Source organism: Pan troglodytes, chromosome 15, assembly GCF_028858775.2.
Source record: "Pan troglodytes isolate AG18354 chromosome 15, NHGRI_mPanTro3-v2.0_pri, whole genome shotgun sequence".
Classification (NCBI taxonomy): Eukaryota; Metazoa; Chordata; class Mammalia; order Primates; family Hominidae; genus Pan; species Pan troglodytes.
Window position 1 is genome coordinate 7,560,681 of NC_072413.2, and position 9,950 is coordinate 7,570,630.

A 9,950-nucleotide genomic window follows, 5' to 3' on the forward strand; every position below is an offset into this window, starting at 1 on the left:
CCGCTGGCTGCGTGGGGAATCGCGCCTAGGCTGGGGCTCCCCTCGCCCCAGGTTTGGGGGAGGCCGATGTGTCCTGGGGCGCTTACTGCCCATCCAGTCTCCGCCAGGCAGCTTGGCCCTGGGTGGCTTTCAGGGCAGCCTCCGCAGCACAGAGCCTGCCTCCGCCCTGTGGGGCAGATTTGGGCATCTGACTCTGGACACTTACCCAGAGGCTGAATTCAACTCCCCAGGGAAAAGCACACTCAGACTCCCTCCCTCCCCACTGTGCCCAGCCTGAGGGGACCCTGGCTGGGACTTGGGAGGAGAAGGCCAGAGGCCAGGGCCTGGCTCTCAGGCACTAGGTCCAGGAGAAAATGGAGCGGAGTCCCTGCAGGAACTGCCTCAGACTGCCCCTGAGGGGGCCTGGCCTGGGACCCTCCCTGTGCTACCAGGCTGCTGTTGGGGCCAGGAGGGCAGGGAGAGCAGCCACCTGTACGGCATCAAGTAACACTATCACTCAGCACACCCAACACCCACACAACAACCACAGCCCTCTGCCCTGAGGGGGCAGGTGGGCAGAGCCTCCTCTGTCTTGTTCACCCTGAGCGCGGAGCTCCGCACAGGACAGGATCAGAGAGCAAACCAGGAACAAATGGATGAATCAACGAAGGGGCCAGGGCAGTAGGTCCCCACCCACACCCTGAACCCTAAGGGTGGGACACAGAGGCTGGAGACGGGCTGGCCCTGGGATCCTCTAAGTGACAGGAACCCTTGGCCACTGTTGATTGCCCCGAGGTGGGGCTGGGGCTGCCTGGCCCTTTAAGAGGGCAATTCTGCCCACCGCCCTGAATGACCCCTCCCCTAGCCACTGGAGAAGAGATCCCGTTTCTTGGCAACAGGAAGCTCTTGGTTTACTGCGTCACCCAAGCGACTGGGAGCCGCGTCCTGCTCTGGGACTGAGCCGTTGGAGCCGACCGATGACTGCACTGGGCTGACCGCAGCAAGCTGACCACACACACTCCTCACTCCCCTGGTCCTGGTGGGCGGCAGACACCATGGTGCAGACGGATGTGCTCCTACCAGAGCCGGCCCCGCAGAAAGTGCCGCCCTGCGAGCTGCCCTGCAAAGAGTATGACGTGGCCCGCAACACGGGCGCCTACACGTCCTCCGGCCTGGCCACCGCCGGCTGGAGGTGTGGTTCCAGAACTGCTATGCTCGCTACCACCAGGCCTTCGCCGACTGCAACCAGCAGAGCGGGAGCTGCAGGGGCATGAGAGCCACCAGCTGGCCGCAGAGACCCAGGCGCTGACGCAGCCGACACAGCAAGACTCCACGTGCAGAGTGGGCGAGCGACTGCAGGACACGCACAGCTGGAAGTCGGAGCTGCAGCGCGAGGTGGAGGCGCTGGCTGCGGAGACCGACCTGCTGCTGGCCCAGAAGAAACGGCTGGAGCGCGCCCTGGATGCCATGGAGGTGCCCTTCTCCATCGCCACTGACAACATGCAGTGCAGCCAGCGCCACCAGCACGCCAACCTCGTGCGTGACCATGTGGAGACGGAGCTGCTGAAGGTGGCAGCAGCCTTGGGTGGCCAGGACTTGTGGGCACAGAGAGGAGGAGCCCCCGGCAGTTCATGTGGACAAGCCACGTGCTGCTGCAAGCACACGGGAGACCAGCCCTCTGTGCGTGAGACCCCTGAGTCCCGAAATCTGGCCCCTTAGTGACAGGAGGCAGTTTTGCCCCAGAAGGCCCCTGACTTCCAAGCAGCTGTTTCTCCTCTCGTCCTCCAATCCCTTTGAGTCCTGGCATAGTCATCCTGACCCTGGGCTCCCCAGAGATGCTCCCTGGTTGGGACAGTTGCTCCCAAGGTGGAAACCCAGGTCTGGGCCAGCACTGCGGGTGTGGACAGGTAGGGTGGGATAGGCTGGGATCTACTGCTCCCATTCATCCTATACAGAGCCGGGGACACGAAGATCTGCACCCACAGGTCCCCTTCTCCATGTCACCTGTAACTTCCCAATCCAGCCCAGCTTGTCTATGGGGCAACCCCATAGGGTGAGAGAGTAACTCAGTCCTGGCCCTGATGCTGGCTCTGGAGAATTCCCTGAGCTCTCAGAGCCTGGGGCCTCCATGAGAACCACTAAAGGCCTGTAGACATTTGTGAAAGATGTGGGGTGGAGGCAGCTGGTCTCCTGCCATACCCCCAAACTCAGGCAAGAACCCTTGAGTCCCTCCCTCCCCTCATGCCTTCCCTCCTCCCTCCCTTCCCCTTCTGCAGGCCTATCCCCCTGCACCCTCTCAGTGCCTCAAGAACTGCTGCAGCTCCCACAAACCCTCTGCCTGCAACAAGGGTGCCTGCGAAGTGACGGAGACACTGACAGTGCAGGAAGAGGAAAACCCAGGGACAGAGGGGTGCAGGACTCGGGCCCTGGCACACAAGGAGGTAGCTGGTGGTCCAGGCAAAGACCCCAATCACAGGGAAAAAAGGCTTGTTCCTACACACAGAAAATTAAACTGGCCAGGCAGTAAGAAGAAACACAGGGTCTTCCTCCTGTTCTTGGTGTGAGGATGGTCTTTCCCAACACAGAACCCTGAGGGGCAGCCTGGGCGGGCATCTGGGCCCCCAGAGTTAGGGTCCTCAGGGGCTGTCCAGAGGCCAGGGGCAGGCCAACATTCCTGGGTGCAGTGAGTGAGCAGCAGTGATGACTCTTGAGGCCTGGGGCGTGGGAACTGCCGCTGAGGGACCTTCCCAGCAGCCCATAGAAGGCCCTGGAGGAAAACACCCCACTTACAATGCACCAAGGAGAATGCCCAAAAGCCCAGGATAAACCCAGTGAGAGAGCAGAACTTGCACAGTCAGAGCTCAGGCCCGGCATTCAACTCCTTCTGGTTGCTCAGGTGTAGACCAAGGCCTGCAGCAGCTGGGCCTCCTGGGATCCTCACCAAGGACCGGCTCTGGTGCTCAGGGCGTCTCCTCCCTCAGGAAGCTGAGCTCATCCGGAACATTCAGGAGCTGCTGAAGAGAGCCATCGTGCAAGCAGTGAGCCAGATCCGGTGGGTCGAGGGCTGCCCAAGGGATGACTCCTGACCCCACCCACGGCTGGTCCTGGGGCAAGGCATTGAACGACAGGACCCTGAAGCTCAGAGCCGGCAGGGGCTGTCCCAGGTCACAGTGGGAGCACAGGGCTGGGTGGGGGAGGTTCCGGCCCAGCCTGAGTTTGAGTGGCCAAAGCCCAGTGCCACAACTGATCTGCAGCCTCCCAGCATGGGCGGCAGCTCTTGGTCACTGCTGAGCACGAGGACAGCCGGCCCAGAGCTCCCTCCTGAAGCGGGCATGAAGGCCTAGCCTGCAGCATGGAGGGTCCCCGGCGGGGCCCTCCCTGGCCACACACCAATGCCCTGCCCCACCCCGCCCCAGACTGAACCGGGAGCACACGGAGATCTGCAAGATGCACTGGTCGGACAAGGTGGAGGACTACAACCTCGACAAGACCTGCGGGCGCCACCACAGCCAGAGCACCGAGGTGTAGACTCATCTGGCACTCCACCACCTTCCAAGAGAGGGGGGGCCAGCTCTGCCCCCGCGCTTGCCCTGGCTGTGGTCTCGCCTCCCTCTGCCTGGGGGCCCCAGCGGGGCTCCTTCCCCCAGCCTGGCCCAGAGGCCCTCGCCCCCGAGGGCACTTGGGCAACTGTCTGCCCCTGGCATGAGTAAGCGAGCAAGACCTCCTCAAGTGCCCAGCGCGTGCACAGCCTGGTTGCCCGTAGACAGGACAGGGTGGGGTGGGGTCAGCCCCAGGCGCCGGCAGGATTGCATTTCCACCCAAGGCCAGCAGAGGGAGCGCGACCACCGCCCACTTGAGCGCGGCAAACTCCTGGGTGCGAGAAGCGGACGCGGGCGCTGGGTACTAGGGAAGGGAGGCTGCGGGGGACGGAGGTGCTGCAGAGGGGGCCTCGGGGGCAGCGGTGCTGGGAACGGGGTTGCGGGGGCAGGAGGGGACTAAGTGCCCGGGGTGGGTAGGGTGTGGGAGGACTCAGGGGAGTTGTGGGCGGGGGGCACTCGGAGGCAGGCAACTTGGGGGACTGGGCTTCGTGGCTCTGCACGGGGTGCATTGGAGTCCATGCAGTTCCTCCAGGAGCATGGGGCACAGACAGGGAATGGGGGCGTGGCAGGGCCCCCAGCATTTGGCAGAGCCTCCCGACCCTCTCCTGGCTGTCTCCCACCCCGCAGCGCCTCCACCCCGGAGACCTGGACCAAGTTCACGCAGGACAATCTGTGCCGCGCCCAGCGCGAGCGCCTGGACTCGGCCAACCTGTGGGTGCTGGTGGACTGCAGCCTTCGCAAAACCTCCGAGGACCTGGCACTCCAGTGTGAGGCCGTGAACCTGGCCTTCGGGCGCCGCTGTGAGGAGCTGGAGGACGCGCGGCACAAGCTGCAGCACCACCTGCACAAAATGGGGCACCCTCAACCCCGAAGATGGCTCCCGCTCCTGCAAACCACTGTGCCCCCTCCCATCACCTGACCTGGGCCCTCAACACCTTTCTCCTCTGTCCCACTTATCCCAAAGGACCCCAGAAGCAAGTGTCACCTCTCCGGAAACCTATGTAAAACCAGGTGACACTGGGTATGATCGCAGGGTGTTGCAACACCCATGACTGAGCAGGAGGAGCTGTGGGGATGATGGAGGCAGGAGGTGGTCTGGGGAGCATTGACCGCCCGGGAGGTCCCCAAGAGCCCTGGCCTGGCAGGCAGGGCTCTGACTCTAGGGCCTCAGCGTGGCCTTTACCACCATTGAGTCCCCAGTCCTTGAGCAGGATTTGGGTACTGGTGACCACCAAGGATGGGGGTTCTTGGATCAGAGCTCAGACAAAACAGGCAGCATGACTCTCCAGAGCGCACTGGGGGCCCCGGACTCTCTCATGTCTTCACCCCAAGCCCTCAGGGACTCTCCTGTGTGTCCCAGCTACTCTCCAGCCATGCCCAGATTTCAGCGGGAGTCAGTTCCAGGCACCCAGGTATCACCACCAAACTCAGCACTTTCGCTGAGTTACTCCCCTGTCTCTCTCATGTCTTAACCCCCAGCCCCCTGGGACTCTCCTGTCTGTCCCAGCTACTCTCCCACCACGCCCAGATTTCAGCAGGAGTCAGCCTCCCACACTCCGGAATCACCTACAGACTCACAGACTTCACTGAGGTCCTCCCTGGTCTCTCTCAGGTCTTTGCCCTCAGCCCACAGGGACTCTTGTGTCTCTTTCAGCTACTCTCAAAACTTCTCTAGATTCCAGCTGGAGTCAGTTCCAGGCACCCACGATACACCACCGAACTCACGAGTTTCACTGACTTACTCCCCAGTCTCCCTCATGTTCTCACCCCCAGCCCTCAGGGACTCTTCTGTCTCTCTCAGCTACTCTCCAACCATCTCCAGATTGCACCTGGAGTCAGCTTCCCGCACCCAGGAATCACCTACAAACTAACGGAACTTACTGCAACCCCCCCCCCATTTCTTTCACCTCTTCACCCCCTGCCTTCAGGGACTCTCCAGGGTCTCCCAGCTTCTCTCCAGCCTTCCCCAGATTTCTGCCACAGTCAGGCCCAGGCACCCAGGACAACCCTGGACACTCACAGGCCTCACGAGACTATCCCCCAATGACCTGTACCTACACAGGGATGGCTCCCACGCATCCCTCAGTGACCCCAAACCCATCTTCACTTACACTCAGACACTCCCAGGGCCTGACAGCTACTCCCCGTTATTGTCCTTCAGTTCGAAGCCCTGGCCAATCTACTAGCCCACATGACGCAGTTACCTGGCCATTTCTCCACGGTTCCCGTGAGGGCCCCACACCCAGCCGCACAAGAGCCCCTCCTGCATTCCGTCCTCACACGCAGGCCTGTCCATCTACTTGCTACTGTCACACTCTTGCCAGCAGAAGAGGCCCCTGTAATGGCCGATATCACCACCCAGTCTATCCTCACCCCACAGCTGTGCAGCTGGACCCTCCTGCTGGCCCACGTGGCTGCCAGAGCCCATGCTGGCACGACGCTCCAGCAGGTCGGCGTCCCTGCGGGCCACACTACCGGTGACATGGCTAGCATGACCCTCCTTCCTGGCAGTGACACTGTTGATGTGAACCCCAGTTTCACATCTGTCATTTCCAAATAGGACCATTTTCCCTTTTCGCTCTCCCTTCCATTCACAGGGCTTTTCCTTCTCTCTGTTTCTGCCTCCGTTTCAGATATTTACTCACATTTTTCTCTCTCACTACGTCTGCCGTGGTCTCCAAGAGAGTGCGCCACATAAGATTCCCCCATTAAAAGTCATGAATTGAGTGGCTTTTAGAATACATGTGGTTGTGCACATTCAATTATAATTCGCAATCCATTGTAGAACGTCTTATCACCCCCGACCAGAGAAAAACCCTGTAGACATTAGTCACTCCTCCTTCTGCCTCAAACTCTCTCCCTGACCCTCAGCCCCAGGTAGCAACTACCTACTGCGATCAATCCCATATGCATAGATTTCCATGTTGTGCACATTTCCTATAAACGGAATTGCACAATAGGTGAGCTGTTATGACTGACATAACATGTAGCATAATATTTTCAAGATTCATCCACATTGTAGGCTTACCCACAAGGGGAAACAAGTTTTTTGGGGGGTTTTAGTAACACCGGGTGTTTTCTCCTTCCTTTCCTCCTTCTTTCCTTCCTTCCTTCCTACCTTCTCTCTTTCCTTCCTTCCTTCCTTCCTCCTAATTCTCTCTTACTCCTTCCGCCCTCTCTCTTTCATATGCCTTAGGTGCATCCCACATTCTGCATTTTTTGGGGGAAATCCTCGACAGGTGCAGGAAAATTGTGTTATTGTAACTATTTACCGCTATCTCTCTTTCACGGCTCTCCATCAGTTGTGAACATCTATTGGTTTATCCCAAGTCACTAAGCATATGTTTATTAGGTACACCTGTTTTTCCTTATACAGCTGTTTCTGGAGTCTAGGGTCGCATGCTCATAAACCCACTGTAACTCAGAAACGCATCTAATAGTCTAATAAACCCATCATAACGTTGAAAAATCATAAATCAAACCATCATAAGTCACGGTTTGTTCGTGGATATGGGCGTCATCAATTCCATTGTATTCAGTAATGCTGTACACCATTAACAATGGCAGACTGATTGGGAGTGGATATTGATAGCATTATAAAAGTCAGTTATTAGAGGGATACTTCTTTAACCTGACTGAAGAACTGATCTAATGGCTTTAGTCGAGTGCATGATTATGTGAGATGTTTTGAGACAGAGTAGTACATTTGTGAATGAAATTTTATGGCTTTTTTTTCAATTAGTAGGAACCATTGTGTGTGGAAAAGTGAGAAAATTGCTTTCTGCTGTAGAGTCTGGCATTCATTGTAGATTTAAGCTTATTTTTCAGTAAACAAATCTTATTCAATAAAATACTGCTCTTTATACTAAGAAACAAAAACAGTGGTGATGTGTGGTCATTATCCTCAGCAAACTAATCCAGGGAAAGAAAACCAAACGCCACATTCTCACTTATAATGGGAGCTGAAAAAGGAGATCACATGGACACAGGAAGGGGAACAACACACACTGGGGCCTTTCGGGGGGCAGAGCGTTAAGAAGAACAGCTACTGCATGCTGGGCTTAATGCCTAGGTGATGGGTTGACAGGTGCAGCAAACCACCATGGCACACGTTTACCTTAGTAACAAATCTGCACATCCTGCACATATACCCCAGAACTTAGAAACGAAACGAAACAAAAGAAAACGAAAAAGCAATAGCAAAACGCTAAAGGCAAACTAAAGTTTCAAACTCAGAACGTGACAGACCAATGTTTGGTTCAAATCATGGTTCTCAACCCAGGTGCCATAAGGTCAGGATAAAGAATTTGATTACATATTGTAAATAAGACATGCAGCAAATGACCAGAAAGATTATTCTCAACATATGTGTGTCTAATAATTCAATGGTGACGCTACATACCAGGACATAGCATTAGATTCCAAAGGGCTGATTCCCGCCACACTGGTCTCCCACACTAATAACAATGGGAAACCCTACGTTGTTTTACCTGTGCTTCTCAGCAACTGGCTATAAATCAGGTTGCCACCACTCCCAGATTTAGTTGCATTCATTTCCTGGAAGAGCTCACGGCACGCAGGGAAACACTTACATTTGCCGTTGTATTTTAGCGGACATTGCAAAAAGTTCAGAAATTAATGTGGGGCCCGGCATGTGGGGAGGGGCGCACTACCTTCCAGGAAGTGTTATCCAGAAGCTCTCTGATCCCAGTCCTTTTGGGTTTTTATGGAGACCTCATTCTATAGGCATGATGGGTTAAACCATAGGCTATTGGTGATCAACTCCACCTGAGGCTCTCAACCCTCCCTGGAAATTGGGGTTGAGGCTTTGCCATTCTCAGTCTGACTAAAAGAATTTACCCAAACGGAATTTTGAAACAGATGAGCATAACTGGAATCTTAATTAGATGATTGGATTATCTGGAGCCACACCTTGATATTCCTAACCCGAGCACCCTCATCCAACGAATGCTCCACCCAACTGGCTCCCAAGTCTCTACGTGGTTCCAGAGCAAAAGAATGTTTACAAAACGCATATCTCAAACTTTTCTTCAAAGTCTTTTCGCTTACACGGAAAGACTTCTTAAACTGCCATGCATCAGGATCAGGGGGAGGTCTTGTTACAACGCAGATCTGTGGATCTCCGGGTTTTGATTGTGGCAAGGATGCTGCTGGTGTCAAAACCACAACGTGGGAACCACAGAACCACTAGTTGGTTTTCAGTGTTTCAGTGCATACAATTCCTAACATATCTGGCCAAGAAAACTTGTAAGTTCTTAGATTGTCCCAAAGGTGGCGCATGAAATCAAAGCAGGAGAACAGTTTCCCACGAGGTGTAGCCTGGGAAAGTTGGGGGTGACTGATGGAAAGGAGGAGTGAAGCTCCGCCCTTTCCGCTGCTAGGCTGCGCCCGAGGCTATTTTAACCCACCCTGGCTGGCCTGTACTCAGATCTTCGCGGAGCGGATCAGCGGCCGGAGCGTTTGGCGGACTCTGCGTGGACTTGGAGCTCACAGCGTCTTGCGACTTGGAAGCGGATTCAGAGGACAGGACAGAACACTTGGTCAAGTGAATCTCTGTCTGTCTGTCTGTCAGTCTGTCTCATTGGTTGGTTGATTTCCATTTTCTTAGGGGGCACATACCTCACACCGCGCACACACACACACACACACACACGCACACACACTCCTTCTTTCTGCGAGTTAGAAAATTAGTAGGGGCCCCTGGGAGCTGCAGGTTTCCTAATCATGTCTGCACCTAAGAACAGTAGGGTCTTGTCTGGCTCTTCTTATGAACGGTCCCCCAGCCCGGACTCCCCAAGGTCCATGCGAGCTTCACCCAGCTTCTCCCTCTCCCCTATCAGAAACTCAGGCTTAAGGGGAAGCTCCTCACCAGGGATCCGGAGCTACCATTCACCATCCCCTAGGGCTTCACCACACTCACCTCTGTCATCACCAGAATCCCACAAGCTCCCATTTCCCTGTCCTCACCGTGATGGGCAATCAATGAAGCCATTGGGCTCTCCCGTGTCCTCCTCTGAGGATTCCTCAGAGTCCCCACGTTCATCAATAATATACCACATGTTCTTACTGCCATCACCCAGCAGCTCACCCCCAGCTCTCGGGGGGTCTCCTGTGTCTCCCAGCTACTCTCCAAACAACCCCAGATTTCAGCTGGAGTCAGCCCCCCACACCCAGGAATCACCTACAAACTCACGAGCCTCACGGTGCTCCACCCCTGTGTCTTTCATCTCTTCACCCCCAGGCCTCAGGGACTCTCCTGTGGCTCCCAGTTACTCTCCAGCCATCCCCAGGTTCCTGCGGGAGTCAGCCCCATGCACCCAGGAGTCCCCCAGAGACTCACACGTCTCGGGA

At 56.0% G+C, this 9,950-nt stretch overlaps 1 pseudogene; it reads left to right on the forward strand.

The window, feature by feature from the left end:
- Positions 1-975: 975 nt before the first annotated feature.
- Positions 976-4,497, forward strand: LOC129137029 (tektin-4-like; annotated as a pseudogene).
- Positions 4,498-9,950: the final 5,453 nt, after the last annotated feature.